This window comes from Alligator sinensis, unplaced genomic scaffold, assembly GCF_000455745.1.
Source record: "Alligator sinensis unplaced genomic scaffold, ASM45574v1 scaffold15_1, whole genome shotgun sequence".
In the NCBI taxonomy this organism is placed as follows: domain Eukaryota; kingdom Metazoa; phylum Chordata; order Crocodylia; family Alligatoridae; genus Alligator; species Alligator sinensis.
In genome coordinates, this window is record NW_005842307.1 from 1,420,580 (window position 1) to 1,445,059 (window position 24,480).

A 24,480-nucleotide genomic window follows, 5' to 3' on the forward strand; every position below is an offset into this window, starting at 1 on the left:
GCATGCAGCAGGTCCTCTGCCCTTAACCAGCTCAATTGCTCCTTCAGGTACTAGCTACAGGGCATTTTTACATGGCGCTGCGACACTTACAGTTGTATAAGTGGCAAAATGCATGTCAGTACTGAGAAAATGGCAGTGGCGTGCTTTTGAACTAAAACACCTTGGAGGTATTTTAGTTCAAAAGTCCCCCACTGCCATTTTCTGTGCACTGACATGCATTTTACCGTTTCTACAACTGCATGTGGCGCAGCACAGTTCACCTCAGCTCACATGCGGAGCAGATTCAATTAACCAAATCTACTCTGAAGTGGCGGATCTCCGGCACATTGCAGGAAAAAAATGTATGTGTATATATGCCCACAATGCTCAGCTAATAGTTATTGTGGCTGTGAGAGGGTTAACATGGGATACCATTGCTGCTTCTTGCTAGGCCCAGAAAATAGTGGCAGCCATCTTGGCAGCCTTTAGACCACAGTGTCTGCAAACTTCTATTCCTTCCTGTTTCTATTCCAGTGGAAAAAGAGATCCACTTTCCCACTTTAGAAATGTACCCCAGTTTAGGAGGGATGATGCTGGGGGAAATGGTGTGTGAGGTCTAAGGGTAAATGTGGTATTCAAAATATTTCACATATTTCTTGAGCAAATAGCTCTTGCCTTGCAAATTATTTGCAAACATTTCATTGCCACCATTGAGACTTCTATGGGCTGACAGGATGGTTTACCAACAAGATGACAATTGCCTGTTTCACAGTTGATATTAAAATTCACAGTTCACTGGTATTAGTTAATATTATATTAACTGGGCAAGGAATCTTGATTCTATTTTATGTAGCATGTTGAGATTTCAAAATTTGTTTTCACTTCATTCTGATGTGGAACAAAACAAAATACATAAAACTCCTACAAGGAAAAAAAATCTTGAAAAAAAATCAAAATGTTTCAATCATTTCAAAATGAAAATTTCAAAATGAGATTCTGCTTGGCAGAGGTAAAACAGAGCTGGCAGTCTGGGAACCAGGGCAACCTGAGTCTGGGGCCAGCTCCCTATCTAGGCTCTCTAACTTCAACTCAACTCAGGACCCTGAAATTCCTGGAGTTGTTGAATTTTAGGCCATTTTCCTGGCAGCTTCTCTTAAAGCTACAGCTCTTGGATACCCTGGCCATGTTCACACTAGTGTGGACATGAGGTATGTGGCACCACAGACCCATCTGCAGTTCCACACACTGAACATGCAGGCATTCCTCATGCTGCTACCTTGCAGTATGGGAGTGGGGGGGTTGAGCTCAGGAGATCCTGGGGTCAAAAAATCCTGCACCTTAAAAAGCAGGGTGGCATACATGGCAACAGTGTACACCATCCAAAACAGGAGCCTGGTCTGCTGGAACCATGCTCTGGCTGCTGGCCAGGCTCCAAGCCACAGGAACGCCATGGCTGCAGCTCCCTGAGGGGCCCCAGGTAAGGCTGTACTGGCCCCAGCCTCCCCTACCCCATCCAGGGTAACCCACTGTGCACCACAGTGCATGTGGTACAAGCTTTCCTGGGGAAAAGTAGCAGCAGTACAAGATGTGCCGCTGCTACTTGTCCCTGGGGAAACAAATGGTTGTGCTTGTCTGGATGCAGCCCCTGAGATCCCGACCCCCAGGACATTCCATGGGGGAACTGTCTCAGGTCCATGCACCTTAGACACTCTGGTTTCCCTGCAGCCCACCTAGTAGGCTGCTAAGGAAATGGGCAGGTAAACTAGTTGGAGGACCTGCAGATTTCCATGGAACTTCATCAAAATCAAACTACCTTCAAAAAATGTTGAGTTTGACAAATCAGAGAATTCTGATGAGGGAAACATCTTGCTGGGAATTTTCTCACCAGGGCTCTTCCTTGTGGGAGAATATTTGCAGAAAGGTCTGGAACACAGAACTATCTGATTAAGTCCACAACTGTTCAGCAAAGCACAGAAGTGCACGGTATGGGACTTAATCACATTTTAAGTGCTTCAGTGCTCTGTCAAAGTGACTATAAAAAGGGCCAGAAAAACATGTAAAGCAAGTATATTTAGTATTTAGTGATTTTGCAGGGCAGGGATAGCTGTTTACCAAACATATATATATTTTTTTAACCATAGCCATAACTCATTTAGATTCTTTCCCACATTCGCTGTTGGCTACAAATGTCCAACTCGGGATCCTTAAAATTCTGGTTTACTAGGTGGATTGAAACACTGTAATGAAGTCAAGTCATAAACCTTGGGGCTGGTCCCCACACACACGCACACACAGTAGCGAGCTACAAGAGTCAGGTATACCTATCCCACAAGCGCTGGAGTCTGCCGTCAATGGCCAGTGAAGGCTTCTTTCAGCGTGGTGTTATCCTCCAGAAGGGGGTCGCCGGCTGTTCCTTCTGGCTGGACAGGCTGGGTGCTGGTCAAGTTGGAGATCAAGAGGGCGCCGCTGAGGGTCACTTTTCACTGCTTTTTATCTGTCCTTGGCAAACTTTGGTGACTCCCCAGTTTTCAGGTTTGCCCAATCCAGGGGTCATTGACCCTCGTGGGACTTCCCCCTTGGTGGCTACTGGATGGCATCTGTCAGCCCCAGGGGTCGTCCACATGTACATGCAGTTTGGGAGTCCATTGATGAATTTTGAATAGGGCTCTGGGAGCGGTCAATCTGGAGATATTCAGCCCAAAAGTTGGTCCCCATCGTTGATTAACTCAGACCAGGGCTTCTAGCCCTTGAACAGTGAAGTTTAGAGAATTCCCAGTTGCTACATTGCCTCTTATTGATTTCTTCTGTTGGTTGATTTGCAGTTTCCCTAGGTGTTAATTGCTGACTGCTACTGTGTTACGCATTCAATCACTGATTCACTCACTCTTTCAGGGGCCCGCCTGATATAGGGAAGCGGCAGTTTGATTTCTGCCCTTATTAACATTGTTACAATGTATAACTTACTTCTGAAACTAAACACATTTAGTTAAAAGGTGAGGAGTATAAAATATAAGCTACAAGAGCAATGCCATAGCACACAAATAGATAAAAATACCAAAATACAAGGGGAGATACAAAATACACACATACAAACTTTAAAACACAATTCCTTATCTTATACTGAAAGAAAGAGGAAGGAAGAAAAGGTAGAAGAAGAGAAACATATCCAAAGAGGGGAGAGCAAATGCAGGCAAGAGGAAAAGGGGGCATTCTGCTACACTTCTAGCTTGCTAAACAGTCCTATTAATTGAATTTTCTTGTGCTGACATAAAGGCATAAGACATAAGGAAATGAAAATGTAAATCCACTAACATTAGAGCACACACAAAATAGTGGATTTTGAGAAATAAAGTTTCCTGTAACTGAGAAGAAATTCCCTGACCTGGGAATCATGGGAGTGCTTTGGCATTTGTTCCGTCTGTCATAAGGTTTTATACCACTTGCATAAGCCTGAAGCTGGTTGAGGCAGTTAGAGAAAAAAACTGGTTTTCCCTATCCAGTTTTAAAATTCAGTATATAGTGGTTACCATTTATAAAGTCAACATAGTTACCACAGCAAGGAATCGCACACTACAGTGTTTCCCTATACTTACACCTAGAAAGAACTATAATTATACTATTTCTAATATCACAGTATGGTAGCAGATGGTAAATGTTGCCTTTTCTGTGACCGTTCCACTCAGTCTGATTCCATCTATGGTTAATTTCTTAGAGGCAGATGTACACTCCAGTTTGGTCCAGGTAGAACAGTACTGCTATGACACTTAACTCATCTGGTATTTTGTGCCCTGATGTGAGCCCCCAAGAACATCCTTCGTGTGAATGAATACCCCATAACATCTCACAATGGGCTAAAGCAGACTAAAGTTTTGTGACTTGAGTTCATCTCTAGACTTACCATTTAATTGCCTTTTGTAGGATGTCACTAGAACAAAAGCCACAGTGGTGAAACTAGGAGATGGGTTTTAAAAAGGAATGAATGTTATGATTGTAATGGACATTATCTGGGCTTTCCTAGTACTTTGAAGAAAGGGAGTGATGATTGAAAGAGCTCAGAGATGGCAAATGGAGATGCAGAATGATCGGATTTCCTATCAAATATTTTGCATGCACTTTTCAAGTTCCTCTTCTTTACAGCATATTTTGGGTTATTCAAAAGCTGTTCAAACACTGCAACTTCCCTTGTAGATAGAATGCACGCAGAACGGCATGCACAGTACATGAATGGAGTTTATAAAGGCCTACAAAGTAATTAGGTCTTTGCAGAAGAAGATGAACATAATTGTTTAATTAAAATTCATTTGAGAGCAAGAAGCTGTCCCTTATAGCTGTGATTGTACAGCATATATAAACCATAAGAGGGATGTTTGGGGTGACTTCTCAAAGTTCGCTAAGAGAAACATACAAAAAACTAGAACTCGTGGTTCCAAAATGATGCCTTTTATTAGACCAACTGGAAAATGGCAAAAAAATTGTCCTTTTCTGCAAGCTTTTGGGATCAAAGTCCCTTCATCAGGCTCTGGGAAAAGTGTAGATGGTACAAGATGGTAAAAAGTCCCCATAGGTAGGAAATAAACTTCATTTTTGCACCGAGCAAAACGTGTCATATAGGCATGGTCATAAGTCTCATTTTTATTTCTTGGATCCACTCACAGTAGCTAGACTGGGGTATTTAAGGTACACAGGCTTATTGTTTCATAGTTTCATAGTAGCTAGGGTCAGGAGAGACCTGAACAGATCATCTAGCCCAACCCCCTGCTACAGGCAGGAATAAATGCTGGGTTCACAAGACCCCAGACAGGTGATCATCCAACCTCCTCTTGAATTTGTCCAAGGTAGGGGTGAGGACCACTTCCCTGGGAAGTTGGTTCCAGATTTTGGCCACCCTAACTGTAAAATATTGCCTTCTGACCTCTAACCTAAACCTATTCTCCATCAGCTTATGACCATTGTTCCTTGTCACCCCAGGTGGTGCTGGGGAGAAAAGGGCTCTGCCTATTTGCTGTTGATCTCCCCTGATGAGTTTGTAGGCAGCCACCAGGTGCCCCCTCAGCCTCCTCTTGCTGAGGCTGAACAGGTTCAGGTCCTTCAGTCTTTCCTTATAGGGCCTGTCCTGCTGCCCGCTCACCAAACAGGTGGCCCTCCTCTGAACCCTCTCCAGGCTGGCCACATGCCTTTTGAAGTGCGGCGCCCAGGACTAGATGCAGTACTCCAACTGCGGCCTGACCAAAGTCACATAGAGGGGGAATATCACCTCTCTGGACTGGCTTGGGCGGCCTCTTTTGTTGCATGACACGGTATGGCTGGCCTTGCTGGCTGCAGTCTGGCATTGGCGGCTCATGTTCATCCTGGAGTCAATAATAACTCCAAGATCCCTTTCTGCCTCTGTGCTTTCAAGAACCCTTCAAGTGTGTCCACCTCGCCCCACATCTTAGTGTCATCAGCAAACTTGGACAGCGTGTTTTCCACACCTTCGCCCAAATCGCTGATGAAGATGTTAAATAGTATGGGCCCGAGGACCAAGCCCTGGGGTACTCCACTGCTCACATCTCGCTTGCCACATGATTAGCTACTGTTGTATATTGTATATGGATTTATATTAGGTGGTTATCATTTAAATTATTATTTAATCATCATCCAGGCATAAATACTTTGTAAAACAAATTAACATAATGGGGCTGGTTCTGATCTTGTTTATATCTGCTTTATATAGCTCCAAGTCTATTGACTTCAGTGTACCTATTCCTGTCTTAAGTGGAAATTGGTCCAGCATAAGCACACAGAAATGTGAAACTGTACTGTCACCTAAGAATTAGCTTCTCTTGCTCTCATTCACCATTGCATTATGCCAGTTTTACACCAATGTACTTCTGTTGAAATCAAGGGATTTGCACTGGAATAAACCATGAAGAATTAAATCCTCTGTTTTGTTGCTACTGAGAAACTTCTGAGTCCATCTGATATGGCATGAGTCAAAAAATATTTTGTTATTCACTGCTTTTTTTAATTATCAGATTTGTCTCCAGTCCATTTTGTGGTGTTGGCCAGGCACTTGATCTGAGTCGAATTTTCCATACAATCCACTTTGGCTCTCTCTTTTTGTGAGCTACTTTGGCTCACTATTTTTGCTTCTGCCTTTAGAGCAAATAGAAGAGCTGGGTAAACTTATAGTAACTTGCTGGGTGAGCAGATTTGCCTCCTTGTCTTTTTCTGTCTTGTAAAATTAAGAGGAACACAAAGCACTGGCAAAGTAGTAGAGAGATTAAATGTGGGAATGTGGGGAAAGTGTTGGTCTTTGCATTTTCTAATAGGCCAGCTGTCCACTTGTCCTATTTAAACCAGCCAGCCTCTTGCAGGTACAGACTATTAATATGCTTATTGCTGAGGGCCTCTGACATGTAGGTGTATTAGCATGTGTTAGCTAGTAGTCTGTCAACAGTTATCAAGTTGAAGGGAATCTCCACAGAAGAGGGATAAAGCAGGGGCAAGAAGTATAGTCATCTAGAATGAACAAATAATGATTTCTCCAGCCCTTCTCAAGGTAATCATATCAAAGCTGCTACAACACTCTCCATTCCATTTACTCTAAATTGTACTATTAATCTCTACCCTTCTTTACGTTGGAGAGGAAGATTGTTTTAACTAAAATTCTGGGTGTACAGGTACAGTTTCTTGCCTTCTGACATATAATGCAGCGGAAAGGGTAGGATTAATATGACTAACTACCTCTGTCTACAAAATGTGATTGAAAGATTTCCATTGATCGAATTGTAGCATTGGTCAGAAAAGAAATGGTCCCTTCTAACATCCATTCTTATTGAATTAATATATTAGCGGCTTTGGCTGCCAGGTACAATCGCCTTTTCCTGAACTCTCCTGCATTGGACTCAGACACCAGAGTTTAGCAGCAGCCCAGCTGATAATTCTGACCCTCTACATGGGATTTGACAGAAATGTCACAGTGGCCTTTGGATTTGAATGCAGGATCTGGGCCTAAAAGCTCTGTTATGATTTTAAACTCTTGAACTTACCCAGACTATGATAGATAAAATAAAACTCCAAGAAAAACGCCCTTCCAGTGCTATTTTAGGGCTGAGGCCATTCTCTCTTTCCTCCCTTCATCTTTCGATCTCCCTGATGCAATCATCAGTCTGGCCTTGGGCTCACCTCATGTCAGCTTTAAAAAAAAATAACAGAAAACCCAGACTGCAGACCTCAACATTTAACTCAGAATAAGCTCATGACCTAGTGATTACCTTACTCTGAAGTAGATTTCTTGATTCCCAAACTTAGGAAATTGGAATCACTAGAAGCTTTGGTGGCAAATATTTAATTGAGTACATTATTCAGGCTGGCAACAGAGAAGAAGTTTGCAAGGAAAATATTGGAATATGAAGTTCAGCAAAGTTTGGCAAACAGCTTCAAAGGATAACCAGCAGATTTGATCACCACAGGCACAAACAAACACAGATCAGCCTATTGTCCCATCTAGAAATTTAGGAGAGAGAGGGAGTAACCCATGTCCAACCTAAAACGACTCAAGTCCAAGGAAACATCTGGTCTCCGGTGAGATTCCTGCTTTCACATTTTTGTACAGTTGGGCTGACCGAACTACAACGAGGTCAAATGACTTGTCCAAGGTCACATAATGAGTCAGTAGCTGAATTCAAGTATGAACTCAGAGGACCACCCTGATTCCTAGTGTTTTATATCTACTACATCCACAACGCTTTCCTGTGTTTCACAGATTCCAGAAAGCTGTTTTAAGAGCATGAGCTTAAATATACCTATCTTTGATTCTTTACAAAGAAACAACTTCTTTAAGTTTGCACAATGATATATAATATTGAGCTGGTGGAAAATATCTTTGAGGAGCATGACTTAGTTACCATGTCATAAAAATATCCTTTTCTCTAATTCTTTGGCCTGACAGCTCAAAAATAAGAGAATATGAGAATGCTATTTGTGGCTTTTTCTGAGTTCATTATGGTGAATCTTTCATCTTCTTTCACTCTCGTGCTAACCACACATTTTCCAGATTCTTGTATGTATTTGTCCAGCTTCCCTTTTTTTCAACAATTTGAAAATGAAATTAGTAGCAATAATACCATGAACACTGTTTTGCTGGTAAGTATCCTCTTGTTTCTGACTACCAACTGTAGAATTTAAAGATCGCTCACAAAATGATCTTTTTTGTTATTTATTTATAATCCTCCCATTTGAGAAAACTTAGAACCAATAATAATCCTGACAGAAATCTGTTTATGGTGAAAGCAAGCACAATGCCAACGGCATTCCCAGTCAACTGTAAATACCACAGTGCATTTCAGAAAGTGCTTGTGAATATAACCCCCCACCCCCCAACCACCCAGTTTTGGCTACCATATGTTCATGGGATTAGAGTTGTCAAGAAAGTCAATGCGTACCTTGGTTGCATGGTGCAATAAATAAACAACGGCATTTCACTTGAATTAGCTGATTTTTATGTTATTTTAGGTCTCTAAAGTACCATCAGTTAATGCTGGTTTCTCATCCTCCATACCAGGAGTATCCCTCTCTATCTCTATGCACTGCTCCTCACAAGCACTGTAGTTTCAGGGTGCAACCCTTACCCCCACTCTTCATGGCCTCCTTCGCCCTTTCAGCCACTTCCCATTTCACCAGGTCAAGGACCCTCGTCTGAGTGTCAGCTCAACCACTAACACAAAATATCCCTACAACAGGTCGACCTCATCCTTGGGCCATTCTTCTTCTAGTCCAAACATAAAACCAAAAAGCAAATAAGACTTGGCACTTACCTGTCCTGCCACAGCTCTGCAGTCAGTCTTCTTCAAACCTGCCTGCAGTAATTCTGCAGCTGTTCCTCTCTCTCTCTCTCTCTCTCTCAGGAGCCTTCCTCCCTGCAGAACTCCTGAAGCTTCTTTCCCCCTGCCCCTGTCCTGGGGTCAGGCTCACATATGGTTAGCATGGGTCACCTGACCTTGGTGGTACTTCCACCCTGGGTCCTCTGGGGCTGTCCGCTCCTGCACCAGGTGTTCATCTCTCTCCTGCCCCCTCTGCTTGCTGGCGTGTTGTGGTAAAGCCTTCATCAGTTACAAACGGGTGCATGTGTGTGTGGAGGAGGATGGGAATGGCCTGGAGGGGAGGAACTAGAGCAGCTGCAGAAAAAAGGTTGGGGGGGAGCAAGGACAGAAGGGGACACGACACCAAGCCCAGGGGAGACCGAAGCCTCAGACTCTTGTACCTTCCAGTAATGTGGTCCACAGAACCTTATATGGCTTCTGCACATTAGATGGCTATTTCACCTCTGTGATTGTCCTTTGGAGAAGTCATTGAAATACAAGCCATGGCACAGTAGCCAACTTCAGAGAGCTACTTTGGTGGCAGATGCTGGAACCCAGGAGTCCACAAGATAGAGGCAGAACTTGTAAATCTCCAGCCTCGCAGATCCGTAGATGCTTCTATGTTCCATGTCTCATTTGCATTTCTCATGAGGGTTCAATAGCTCAGAGGACTAAATGCAGATCAAAGCAACTACAGTAGACTTGATAACCTTTGTGCACTTCTGTTTATTTGTATATAGGGGGTGGCAGGTTCAAAAAGTCCTCAAGTAAACCAGCATCACTGAGAGAAGACATGAGAAAGGATCCTCCATATGACAAAAGTTTGCTTCCAGGGCAGGTTGTTGCCAGGACACTAGAAGTATGTTAGGCATAGTATCGTACACAGAGGAGTGGGGCTCATCTGGAATGGGAGGCTACCTGACATATCACGAGAAAAAGTATGGCACATTGTTTTTCAGATCATCTTTTTATTTGGCTTTTCTTGTTTGGTTTTTAGTTTTTATTTCTTGGTGTTTCTGGAAAAATGCTCCAGCAGCCAAAAATCTGCATTTAATTAGACATACACACAAAGAAAGCCAGCAGACAGGAAGTCTATTTCCTTACAGAGAGAGATACTGTGGTACTGTGGTTTCTAGACTCTGCCCTAACACTCAGCAAGCCCAGTATGTTATTTTCTGATGTCCCCTTGTTTGAGATGTTCTGAATAACATGAAAGCTCTTTGTGTGCCTGTCAAGAAAGGGTACTTGTCAAGATCCAGGCATGCTAGCAGTTTCAATATTGTGATCATTCTTAATTTTTTTTAGTCGAGTTTTTTTTAAACAGTGGTGCACAATTTAACTCATTGAAAAACTATATTTACATGTGCATATGGAGTGAAGAATCATATAATGACCCCATTTCTGTGCTCCCACCCTGAATTTCTGTAATAAAGGTAGAAAGAGGTTTAAGTGATCATTTTATTTCTAGTCTTACTTGATTGGTAGCTGTTTGGACACAGGGACTGTGTTTGTACAGTGCCTTATGGAAAGGACCCTTTCCTGATTAGGCTCGCTAGAAGCGGCTATAATTAAATTAATAAATAAAACTAATTACTATTTAGTCTTAGATTTTTCAGCTTCTCAAAAACTAGCTTAGAGTTAGCTGTTGTCTCAAATTGAATGAATTGTACATGGACTTCACTGTTGTTATTGATTTTTATGTAGCAGTTATGGTACTCAAAACCTATGGTGATGTTGGCGGTACAGAACTACTATAGTATGAAGTTTTATTATTGTGAGCTTGAGACAACAAAAACACCTTTTATATCCTAGACACAAAATAGTGTTTGTACCAAGTCTACTATAAATAACTTATATCCACTTTGGTTCTGGTAATTTTTACCTTATCACTTCCTATTTCTTGTAGTAGACATTTCCTTTTCATCATGTTTTTAAATGTTTGGGTCTAGTTTACTTTTAGACTTCTTTTTCTGTATTTTATCATATTTTCCTGTTCTTATATAGCTTTTTCACTCTTTCTCCCTCAAAAATCTACTGGGCGTATCCCATTCTTCCTGCCACCCACCTCTTTTTCGGATGCGATCTAGAATATAGAAACTGCCTGCCTACTAATTTTGAAGTTGGTATGATGGCTACTGAGTAAACCTGGAGGTACTACCAGAGTCCATAGATACAGCCCACTGTCATTTTATTACTATAAATCTTTTGGAAGCTTGACCCAAACCACATGATTTTGGGCTAGGGAAGTTAAGCTGAATCTACACCATGATTGCTAAAATGTCATAAGTAGATCATGGGCAAAAGGCAAATTAATGATGGAGACCTTTGTGTTAAGTTTGAAAGCCTTTAGCTTTTATTACAATAGCTTTAGTAGGGTTAAGTTAGGCTAAGGGAAGTAGTATAAAAGGAACTGAGTCACAAGCAAGAACACGTTCTAGGCAAGAGCACATTCTAGATCCTAGCTCAGATCTTGCATAGTAAAGGTCATTATGCTCCAGCCTGATCACTAAATGACAAGAACATCACTTTTCTGACCAGATTTGTCTCATTATGACCAAATAACGTAAGCTCAGGCCTTGACCCTAAGTGGTTCACTGCCCAGGGTCAGGGAAGCAAGAGTCCAAAATAGGGCTGAGAGTCAGGGAATCAGAGTAGGCAGGTCAGGGGGCTGAAGGCTATAAAGGGCCAGGACATAGGCAGTGATCCTGAGCAGAACCACATGCCAGGATGGAGGGTCAGGAGCAAGGAACAGGGATCCAGATTGGCATCACTAGCCAAGAGGTCTGGGGCAGCTAGATATAGCTGTATGAAACCAAGACACAGGTGACTACCTAGCTAAGCCACAAGCTAGGAGCTGGTTATCATAGGGTAGGCATCTGGAACAACAAGGGTTCAAGAGGCTGACATCACTGAGATCCAGGCTGGAATCTAGAACCAGGAACAGATAGGCAGGAACCAGGATGAAATCAGGAAGCAAGACCCAGGGCACAGGAGCAAACAGGCAGGACCAAGGAAACTAGAAACAGGGAGCCAGAAACCCAGAATGAGACACAGAAGTATCTGTCTTGTTGAGAAGCCTCCTGAGCACTGAAAGGACTGATGTGTAAAAGCAGGCCGCCACACTCAGCAGGCAGCTGGGATCAGATGCAGATAATTAGGCCATAGGCAACCAGGTCAACTCAGGTAACTAGGGCCAGGTGTTGGCAGTTTGATTAGCCGGCTGCCCTGGCCCCTGACACAGCCCTTTGAGAGGGGAGATAAAAAGGGTCAGTGTCCTGAGACATCTCTCCCTGGCATCCTTTGCTAACATTCTTATCTGGAGATGTAATGAAGATCCAAAATCTCTTAGAGCATAGTCTCCTAATGTGAGTGAGATCTCCCTAACAGGCTGGCCACTCATTAGGAAGTCTCAGAATTTCAGGATTAGAAATTCTAAACTATAAGACTGCTTATTTATTTTTAGATAGGAAAGCAGGGCTGGAAGGGACCTCATGAGATCATGAGACCCCCTACCCAAGGCAGGATCAACCTGACTAATCCATCCCTCCTTAGTGTTTGTCTAATCTGCTCTTGAAAATTCCCAAGGGTGGATATTCCACAACTTCTCTAGGTAGCTTGCTATAATGCTTGACCTCTCTCATAGTCCAAAATGTCCTTTTAATCTCAACCTACATTTTCTCCTCTGCAACTTGAGCCCATGGCTTCTGGTCCCATCCCTTACAGCCACAGAGAAAAGCCCATCTTGATCCCCTCTGTAATCGCCCTTCAAGTATTTGAAGTGTTATTAAACCCTGGTTCAGTTTTCTCTTCTGCAGACTAAAAAACATTATTTTTTTTCAGCCTTTCTTCATAAGTTATGCTTCTCAGGCCCCTAACCTTTTTTTGTTGCTCTGTGCTGAACTCTTTCCAATCTGTCCGCAATCTTCTTGAAGCATGGGGCCAAAACTGGACAGAGTACTCCACATGAGACCTCACCAGTGCTGAATAGAGCAAAAGAATCATTTCCCCTAATTTGCAAGTGACACTCCTAGTAATATAGCCCAGCATGCTGTTGGTTTTTTTTTGCAACAACAGCACACTGTTGGCTCATATTCAGCTTATGGTCTACTATAATGTCTAGGTCCTTTTCTGCAGTACTGCAGCCTAGACAGTCATTCCCCAACCTGTTGTATATGAGTCTATTACAACGATATTCATATTGTGAAAATTTCAATAAAGCTTGCTTTTGTATTTATTCCACTGGAGGATTCATTTTGCTGAGAACAGAGACTGTCAAAAGTACCTATCAGTCCATTAAATATCCTCCAGTGGTCAAAAGATTTGGTAAGCCAACCAGGTGAACCAACAGGCCAGTCCTGTTCTCAGCACAAATAAGGGAACCTGGCATGGAATTGGAGGGGGTGGTTTTCTTTGTTGATCCCACTTCTGTCTAGGAAGCAAATGTGGTCTATGGGAGATCCATGGCAGACCTGGGGCTGGGTGGAGTGCTAAGGGGAAAGGCTGGAACAGAAGCAGGAACACAAGGCATATGTGTGGATGGCCCTAGCTGTTTTGATTACGAATGGATGATACTTCTTAGTCAGATTAGATGATTCAGGGAAAGCTCCAGAGGAAATCCTTGCAGAAACTTAAAAAAAATCCCCCTCCCATGGCTCTTCATGTGGGAGAGAACAATCTGGTTCATTATGCGGAATTACATTCATGAGCGTATATAATGTCAAATGATGATTTCAGACAAAATGTGCCCATATAGCATCCGTTTTGTAATGATGAGTCAGCCTTCCGTGAAGGAGCAGACAGTCTGCTACTTGTTGCTCACACAGAGAACTGACTGAATATAAAGTTTTTATGAAGAGGGGTGGGGGTGGTAGACTCTGTTTTTCCTCCTCTTGCCCTCTTTGTTTTAGAAAAAGAAGGCTGGATACATTTTTGTTCAATGCCAAGGTTTTTTGCCTGGGGAAGGAGAGTGGGAGGAGACGGGGTGGTTGTCTTTAGATTTAAAAAAATACATTGAGTAAAATGCCTACCAATCTCCTTTTTCTTCTTTCTTATGAAAGAAAATTGGTCCCACACCTCTTGCTGGTATGTTAAAAATATGCGGTCCTCCCATGGTCCCACATTACCCTCCTGTCAGCAGCAGGAAGAGAAAGCAGTGGGTGACAATCATTTATGTGGTTTTGGAGGGAGAGAGAAATAATACATAACTGATCAAATTAAATACCAGAGGATCCTGAAACCCAAGGGTGATGAGAGGGTCAGCCCTTGACTCCAAACATGTGTTTTTTGTCCTAAAATGGACCATTATAGTCTTAGATTATTTTGTACAAATCAGAGCCTGCAGTGGGAGAACTTCTTCTCTGATGTCTTTGACTTTTGTCCATCCTATGCTATTGAGCTGCTAATTCAAGCAACTAAAAAAAGAGTTGGGTGAAATAAAATATAAAAGGCAATACAGGTTTCCCTCACTTTATGCTGTACTTGCATTCCTGGAAAATGGCGCATAATTTGAAGTCACGTAAAGGGAACCTGATTTACAATGTAACAAATAAGGATATGTTCCAAGACCTCAACTGTACTGGCTCCCAAACCCATTTCTCCCACTTTTACAAGATGATTTTAGTATTCACCAACAGCAGAGGGGGATAGGAGATAAGCTAGTGGGATGCTTAGAAGCCATAATGGGGATGGCAACTACAGAAACACGTGTCACAGACAACGAGCAAGGAGCACAGATCCACACAGGAGACTGTTTTGGTATGTGTCACTCCCACAATGCATCAAACAAAGCAGCTGACTGTGGGCTGATTGCATAAGAGTGCATTTATCTTGCATACAATGAATTTTTGGTATTAAAAGGGTAATCGCATAAGAGTGACTCTGCACATACAGAACCTGCGTAAAGCAAGGGAAACCTGTACTAACGGAAACTAGATATGCTTGTTATCCATCCTAAAGACATAGGTAGAGCTAATTACTAGTAGCTTGACTCATCTCTGGCTTTGTGCCTTCCTTCAGTGTGAAACAGAGAACAAGTTGCATGATAGGGGAAAGCTTAGCAAGGTAGATGGTATGATAGAGCAAAGCAGTCACAATGTTCTCTGTGATGAAGGGGCCAGGTCCCAGTAAGGCTGAACAGTGGGTGATACCAAGACAGGTTGGCTAAGGCCATTGTCAGGCCTTTTGTATATTCCCAGAACAAACTAAAGGGGCCCTTCCTTACAGGTGGAGATAGGTAGTGGTGATATGTAATCACTTCTTTTCTAGCATAAATCCTTCCAAAATGCAGCTCCTGTCTCTGATGGAGTGATATCCTTTTTAATTTCTCTTAGTCAGCTAAAGTAAATGTAGTCAGTTGTCTATTTTTTTGCAGAGTATAATATATGACTTCCTATTTATTAACATTTTTAAAGTCTTTCCTGACAAATTCTATCTTCCTTGATACTTTGGCGAACCTTAAATAATTTCTTTTTTCATAAAAGTGCATCTTGACAAAGTATTTAAAATTATTACAATTTTCATGGTTTAAAATAATCCAATGAAGTGAGATATGCATGCTTTAGTTAAATAATATTTTTTCTTCTCTAGTAAGTATAGCATAGAATAAATTTAGAAAGGTAAAGATAAAGTATTAAAGGTAAAGTACTAAAAGATATAATTGTTTCCTATACTGTAAAGGCTAATTGTTGTGTAGTTCTTACAGCAAAGAAGAGACTTTAAAAAAATCTTTACTAATGTGTTTTTTAGAAAAAAAATATTCATGGTTAATACTGGAAAAAGGGACAAAATGTTGAAGGAGATAAAGGTCTACTAACTCAAAATTGAATTTCTATGGGAAAAAAAATTACATACCTGGAACATCTTTTATGATTTATAAATGACATACTAAGTACTTAGTTTTTCCTCTTGTTGATAGAAATGTAGAATGTAGAGAAAGAAGATACTTCTCTAGCCAAGTTAGTTACATGAGCATCAGACTGGTCTTGAACAGTAAATTAGCCTTATTCAGCACTAACATGGACTCCTTACATTATAGAAGCTACTTGCAAGCTAAAATAGCACTTTTCATTATGTGGTAATATTAATTTTATTAAATTTAATTACTAAAGCAGATAAATCTGCTCTGGAACACTCAGATAATTGATGGCACATTATTGCTTTTCTAATATTATCCTATTTTGGGGGAATTTATAATCAGTGCCCTAGTTTTCCCACTAACTGCAATTATTGTACATAGTTTATTTAATGACCATTTATACATAGAATCTACAACAAGATAATAAGTTAACATTAAGCAAAAATATGGAATAGCAACAGGTCCTATTTTTTGAAAATCGATAATGTCTAATGAAATCTCTACAGTCCAGCAAATCCATAAATGCTCTATCAAATAAATAATACTCCTGCTACAGTTGTTATGGGATGATTTCAAACTCCACTTCAAAAGACTGACAAACTAAGGGCCTTGCTACACAGTAATTTTTAGTGGCTCCTGGAGCTCTTAACACCTGGATTGTCCACACATTAACACCTGAAACTAATTTTAAGCACTCATTAAGTAGATCAAAGTTGTCACTCCCGGGCAGGATTATCTTTGATCTGTGTTACTCTGCTTGCTCGTGTTACACTAATGTGTAGCCACTCTAGGCTACACATTAGTGAAAATACCCCACGTGCCCCTTCCCCTGCTGACCCAGGTTGGGCCCACTGCACCCCCAACAACATCCCCAGAACCCCAAATCCCTAATCACTGCCCCTCTGCCCCCTGTCCTCTCCCTCGATTTATCTGTAGCTGCCCATGCTGTTTGTCCCTAGGGAGCAGGCAGGGAAAAATTAATGTGCCTGTCCAGTGACCGCTGCTATCTGGGTCAGGCTCAGCCTGGAGAAGAGCAGAAGCCTGACAGTAGCAGGGGGATGAGCAGGCAAGTTAACCCCTCCCTGCCTGCTCCTCCCCCAGGACAGACAGCATGGGGAGCCATAAGTCCCCTCCTGTTCTTGGAGCCCCAAGGATGGGAGGGGACAGGAAGAAACCTGAGAGGCAGAGGGGGAGCCCTGGGCCAGGGGGACCCAAGGGAGGCCTGGAAGGCAGGATGCAGGGGAAAAGCTGGGAACTGGAGTGGGGGAGATTCTCACCTTTTAGTCCTTCAGGCCCCTGCTGGCCTGAAGTGTGACTGCTCCAAACTTGAGGTAGCACTAACACTGATCCGCATTTGTGCAGCTCACAGTGTAAGGTTTAGCAAGACTCTAAGCCTCATAAAGCTCTAGTAAGCATGATTAAAAGATGGAAACTCTAAGGGCGCCTATATATGTGCAGAGAGGCTGCTCCAATGTGCTGTAATTACAGTGCATCGGAATAGACTCAATTATTTGAATCTGCTGGAGCATGGTAACTACTGTATTCGAACAGACTCCAGCATCACGTGCATCAGTGTCCCCCCTGCTGAAAAATGGTGATGGGGGCACTTTAATTAAAGCTCATTCAACAAGCTCATACACGTTATGCTCCTGGCACTTTAATTAGAGCATGTGTATAAACGGCCTAAGATTCCAATCCTGCAAACACGCAAGCATATACTTGAGACTATAGATAAAATAGCTCATATATTTCAAGTCAGACATGTATACATGTTTGCCTACAATGCTAAGAACAGATTGGTAAGGAGACCAGTAAGCAATTACTATCTGCCTTTCACTGAAATAACAAATCTAAATACCATATTTACTCCACTATACAATTGCCCTGACTACATGATGACCCCTGCCCTGCAATTATTAGATTCTATATCTGGAAAATGTATACATTTGTTATAATATTCCAGATATAGAATCTAATGGGAGGCTTGTCTTGAATTTGTCCCTCTCCCACTGGTACAGCAGGGAAAATAAATCTGGAGGATCAGGTGTCCTCTGCCCCCCTCCACCTTCTTCCCCCTGAAGCCCCTTCTCTACCTTCCCTGAACACATGGCAGTGAGGGACAAATTTGAAAACACTGACATTGAAATAAATATACCAGTAGTAGGTGCACATAGACTTAATTCATCCAGAACTGCTGAATTTTACTTTTTTTTAAACTGCTGCAAGTTTTGGCACAGGTACTCCTTAAGCACACTTTTAAACTGTACTTTTGAATCTACTTATATATGGTACAAAGTATACATGATATTAGTTCAAAGCCAAAAGGCCCATGACTTACCATGTAGTTCATTGGGATAGGCCCCAGCAGAGTCAACAGAGTTTCAAGCCATCATGACACCACTGTTCAGTGCTGCTCAGTATGGGCATGTACCCACATGCATATCAGTTATCTCTTGATGCAAGGATGATATCTGCTGGGAGTTGGGGGGATTACTGGTGAGTTTTAAGGTGGTTGAGGATTCCAATCCATGTTTTGCGAGTTTTTTTCACAGATGTGACAAGTGGTGCCTTGGGGTGGGGCATAACTGTTGGCCAGGGTGTGTGCTTTCCTTCCTTCTCTGACATTTCTCGGCATCCTGAGCAAGACAGTTCTCTTTGAAGTGGGCAGCAGCTTGATGTATGGTACCATGCCATTGAGGCCCATTACCAGCCAGCACTTCCCAATTTGTAGGGTTGATGCCACCCTTCTTAACGTATGTTTTCAGGATGTCCTCCATGGGTTCTTTTATCATGACTAAGTTGAGAGAAGAGGACTTGCTTCGGGAGATGAGTGTCAGCCATCTGCACACAGTGGCCACCCAAGTAGAGTTGATGTTTCATGATCTTTGCCTCAATGCTGGTTATGTTAGCTGCAGAGAGGATGCTGGCATTAGTGCAGTGCTTTACCCATCTAATGTGAAGGATCTTCCAGAGGCAATGCTGATGGAACCATTCCAGGTTCTTAAGGTGGCTTCGATTTGTCACCCACGTCTCACACTCATAGAGGAGCGTGGGAATAAGCATTGCATTGTAGACCAGGATCTTACTTTCCATCTGCAGATCTCAGTTAGCAAAGACATGATGAAGCAGCTTTTCGAAGGATACGCTGACACAGAGAATCCTATGTTCGATTTCTACTTCTACATCAAGACTGACTGACTGGGAGAAGTACCTGCCAAGGTATGGGAAATGCTTAATGTTTTCCAGGGGTTCTCCACCAATGGTAATTTGTCAGGGCAGGCAGACAGCTTGTGCTGGGTCAGGCTGATGAACCACCTTGGTCTTTCCAGGGGCACGTGTTTGCAATGGCACAAATAGCAGGAGCACAAACTTGTGCTGCTCCTTTTTGCCACTGTGCATGCCCCTGCACATTTGCTTTGCTGTGGGGCAAAATGCCCCACTTCAGGGAAGATGCTGTTTCCCTGCTACTCCTAGCTTCTGGCATGCTGGAGGAGCTTGGAGGACAACTAAAGCAGTGGAGATGCTCTGGGCAACAGCCAGAGCATCTCCCTGGAGGATCCAGCCTTCAGTTGTTCCAGTCCATGATCCTGGAGCATACACCATGCTGCTTTTTTGTGTATGGGAGGTTAATATATACTGTATTATAGATACCAGTATCAAATTTTGGCAAATTTACAGCACAGCAAATGGTTGCATGTGCACCATGGGCAGTTTGCAATGCCTCAAACAGTTTTGAGGCACCATAAACTGCAGGTGAATGCTTGTCTGGATGTGCACCTTGCACCACCACTACTTGTCCCTGGGGAACACCTGTTCCACATGCACTTTGGTGCATGGCAAGCTATCCAAGGGGTGTTAGGGGAGGCTGGTGCCAGCATCTTGCTGTCCCCAGGAGCCTGAAATGGGATCTTGGAGGCCTTTTCAGGCTGCAACCACAGTGATCCTGCCAGGTGGAGCCTGGCTGGCAGCTGCAGCTCAGCTTCAGGCAGCATTGCTCCACTTTTGAGCAGCACATGCTGCCTGAGCATGAAGCATAGATATCCAGGGGTCAAAAAAAACCACAGAAAAAAAACCGGACCAGTGCATGCTTGGGCAGTGCACCCTTGCAGCGCGGAAAACACCAGACTGTATGGTATATGGTGCTGCAAACATATTTGCGGTGCCACATATTGCATGACCATGCTCATCTGGATGTGCCCAATGTGTGTGTACTCCAAATACCCCCACAAAGATTCCATGTGCTAATTAACCCCTCACTGGGCGTGTCTGCATGAGACAATGTGCAGAAGACTAATTCTCCTGCACATTAGTGCAGCAGACAAAGCTTGTGCTAATGTGCAGCAGATTTAGTCTAATGTGTATTAGTGCTACCAAAAAACCATTCCTCTGTGCTAATGTGCAGTAGTGCTGAGTATGGTGCATTAAGTTAGTACCTGTCATTTCAACTACTAAACTTAATGCACTGTAATTATGGTGCATAAATGATTGTGTAGATGTACCACTCATGACAGGAACTGGGATCCTCCAAAAATTTGTATGTAGGTGAGGCATAGGTCAACCTGATCCAGCTCCACCTCATGGAGGGTGGGGCCACACTAATCTTATGCAAAAGACTGAGAGAGAAGCCAACATGGGGCCTCTGGGTGAACTCTTTAGGAGCCCTGCTTTATGATGTTTGCCAGACACTGAAGTCTGGTGAAGAAACAGGAAGGATTGGAAATGGGACAGAAGGGCATAGCTCAGGTGTGGGAGTGTAGAGGAAGTTGAAATGTATTCAGTGTAGTGGCTCACTATGACTTGAAAAAGAGTTGGTGCTGAGGGGGGGTAGCATGCAGTGGGCACCACCCTATAGCTTATTCAGATGGGTTGGACTAATCTCTCATTGTGGTTAGGTTCCCATTAGCATTGAAAGCCTGGTTTACACCTTAAAGGCATAGAAAGGAATTAACAGAGCATTGGAATCTAAGGAGTGAAGGAGGTTGACCCAAAGCTCAAAACAATGGCAGCAATGGCAAGTAAGCATGAGGTGAAAAAAGAGTTGAAGAGCAGAAATGAAGATCTGGAGAAAGATGGAGAGTGGATAAAGGTGGAGAAGAAAGGAAGAAAGACAGAGGGAGTAATGGTGGCGGTAGCAACAACAAGAGTGATAATGCCAGAGGGAAGACAGGAGCAGAGGAGAGCAGGAGACAAAGCAGGAGCAGCAGGAAAAGGTACATTGGGTGAGAAGCAGAGGACATTGGGAGCACAATAACAGGCTGGTCAACTGGGAGTGGCATGGTGGGAAAACATGGAAGAAGAAATGAGAGAAGCTAGAGAGGAATGGAGGCTGCAGATAAAGGAAACTTTAACAGGCAATGGGAAGCAGACTGGATCAATGATGAACATATATGATTTCCTGGAAAAGGTACTGTTTGAGATTTTGGAGGTGCAGGTGGAGCATCTCATCAGCCTGATTGCTTTGTCAAACTGAAAGACTTGGGAACTGATTTACTGGGATGAACAAGAGTATGAACACTTTTGGAGGAAATATGCAGAGAAACATAGGAGGGAGAAATTAAGAGGGATAAAGATCACAGCAGGGGAAAAGTCAAGAGAAAGAGTGATTATAGTTAGAATGTATGCGGATTTCCTAAAGGAGAAAAACATAGAAAGATGGATGGAAAAGTACATCCAAAGGGTATTGTTGGTAGAGAAACTAAGGGAGAAATATGGTATGTGGGTGGGGTTTTGGAGAGCACAAGTAGTGTTACAAGCAGGCAAGTGGAGCCCAGCTGGGGTGCTGTACTTCCCATTAGTGATCCAGATCAGGGCACACCAGGGTTTTATAATGTACCATGGGCAACCAAAACAGTGCAGCAAATGAAAAAAGGGGCACCTGTCTGCACACTGCCCCTCTCATGGTATACTACAGATGTGAAGGGATGGGAAACAGAGCAGCAGAGTGCACAAGTCCCTAAAATGCACCATTTGTATAGGAGAGGGACATCTGCATTGTAGGTGCCCCAAAGCCTTTGCCAAGTATATTCAGACCTCCTGAGAAGCAGCAAAAACTGGAGGAGGAGCGCAGAGGAGAAGAAAGGTTGGACACTGAGGTAGAAATGGTGGAAGAAATCCTGCAGGAGGGTGGAACAGAAAAGGCAGGGGGAGGGAGAAGGGGGAAGAGTTTTCTGTGATTGAGGCAGCACAGGAGAAGATAGGAGATAGAATGGAAAGAAAGATGGAAAAGCAAACAGCTCAGACATGGAGGTGGTATTGGGAAAGAAAGAAGACACCCTACAGACAACAAGTAGAGATGGAGCAAGAGAAAGAATTAGACAAGCTGGGAAAAGAACGAAGATGTTGGGGCTGAAGACCAGGAAAAAGAAACCTGATAATGAGGGAGGTGAGTCAGAGGAAGAGCCGGGAGAGCAGTTTCCTGTCACTAACACCTCTGGATTCTAGCCCAGAGTGGAGACCAGAAGGTGGCAAGTGGTGGGGAGGCAGGAATATGCAAGCTCTCTGTAGTCTCCTGTGCCGCTCACCAGTGCACCTCGTTCATATGCGTTTTTCTGGTTTCACTGTCACTTGAGGAAAGGACAGCTAGATTCTGGAAAGTCCCCAGGGGTTCTCTCCTGCCACGTCTTGCTGGAATAAATTAGTTTAATTGGGAGGAAGATGGTATGTCCCACCTTTCCTGGTACCTTCCATCAATCTTCCCGTCTGCCTTCCTGCTTGGGGCTCCGCCTTCCCTACACTCCACCTAATGCTAACTAAAGGTTTTTATTTCCCATTTTCTAGGTCTGGTCTGGTGTAGGCTCTGCTATTCTGGCTCTTTGAATTATGCTGGTCGGATTCGGATGTTGTCTCATCTGGGTTTTCTCAGGATGTAACTCCAAACTCCTTTCCGACCCTAGGTTACTTTGCTCCCTGGCATTTCTCTCTCAGGTCTGTACTTGCCATGGTTCAGACATCCATCTCAAATTTTCTCTTCAGGTTTCTCCTGGGTCCAATCCTGACCAGAAATATCTGAAGTCCACAGCATTGCTTCAGGTAAGTCACTTAGCCTGCTACAGCTCAGCTTATCTTTGAAGTCCCCTTCTTGTGGCAGCCACCACTTCCCCTCAGTGGGGCTCTGTTTTGCTCTGGTCCACTCTGGGCCCACCAAGGAACCCACTTCTGGTCCCCAGTGCTGCTTGTCTGCTGGGCCATTTGTCCCTGCTTCAAGGGACTGGCCCATGAATCAGCGTCAGAAGTCACAAGTGGCATATAGCAAGGAATGATACTAACAGTCAGGGGAACTGTAATAGGGCACTCAAAGGTGCCTGCTCCTTTAAGGCTAAAGCAGCCTGGCCAGGGCAGCACAGCTCTGCAGCTGTGGGTTGCTGGGGTAATAGTATAAGGAGATAATTGGGTAACACCTGCAGGAGTCACATGATCGGAAGGAGGCAGCGGTTGGGCTACATAAGCTCAGGGCAGGAGCCAGCAGGGCACTTTCTCTGGCAGCTGCTGGAGAAGGAGCTCCTGCATGTGGAAGCTGTCTAAGAACTGGTGCTGCCTGCTTTGCTACTCAACTGCTGTGAGACTATAGGAACCTCCCAGGTACATAGGCTAGACAGTATGCTGTATTAAGGGTGTTAGTTTGATCCTTAAAAGGGGCATAGCACTGGAGTTGTTGATAATACTTAAGTTATAGCTTAGGGGCTTTTGTTTGTGTTTCTGTTTATGAGAGGACCGGGATGAGGCTAAAAGGGGAGGTTTGGAGGCCTCATTAGTGCTTAGATAAAAGTTCCCAGAATTTGGGAAGAGCTAGTGACAGGTACAGAGAGAGAGAGATGCCCTAAGGGCACAACTACAGGGTGCAGAGAGCTCTAACACCAGAGGGGTGCAGAGATGGGGGTGCAGAGACAAGGGCTCAGAGAACCCTAGCGCCAGAGCGATGCAGAGATGAGGGCTTTGTTGGTCTTATTTGTCAAAGTGTTGGAAACTGATGGAAGCATGTTTTAAGTTTTGATACCTTATAGTTTCATTTTCTTCTTCTTTGATGTAGTTTTTGTAACTCAACGTAAGCTGATGAAAGCATGTTTTAAGTTTTGATCCTTTATTGTTTTGTTGGCCTATAATTAATATAGTCTTTTTGTAACACAATGTAAGTCAATGGAAGTAGGTTTTTAAGCTTTTGATACTTTCATAATAATAAAAAGTTTCCTATCTGCATGTTTGCCCAATATAAGCCATGTGTTTTACAGTTAGGTTCAGTGCTGGTTGCATTTAATTCGCTTCATAGTTAATTACGAAGCTAAATGCAACCAACACTGAGTATACCAAACCGCATGCTGCTTTTGGCAGCAGTTTAATGATAGAGTATAGGCAGTCCTTGGACTTACGACACAATTGGTTCCTGAAAACCTTAAGTCGAAACGTTGTAACTCAGAACCAATTTTCTCATAAGAAACAATATTATAAATGGGGGCTTGGTTCCTGAACCAAGGCCTGATACCCTATTTTCACTAAAAATACCCCAGAATTTTGTACTCGATCATTTATAGATGAGTAATATAGGTACGTTAATGTATTTATTTTGTACATAGCAATCATATTGATTTGGAAGGAGTTCTTTGAGGTGACTTTGTTGGACTTTTTGAAGGGTTCTTGGCTGGAGTCTTCTCAGGAGTCTTGGCTGCAGGTTTTTCTGCTTGTCTGCTTTCTTAAAGAAAGTGTCCAAGGCAATTTGGACAGATGTTCCCCAGGGAGATGAGCGTTGCAGCAAACTTGTTCATTGGCATGGCATTGCATTGGATCAAGCATTGTAAAGTTGAAACTGATTTC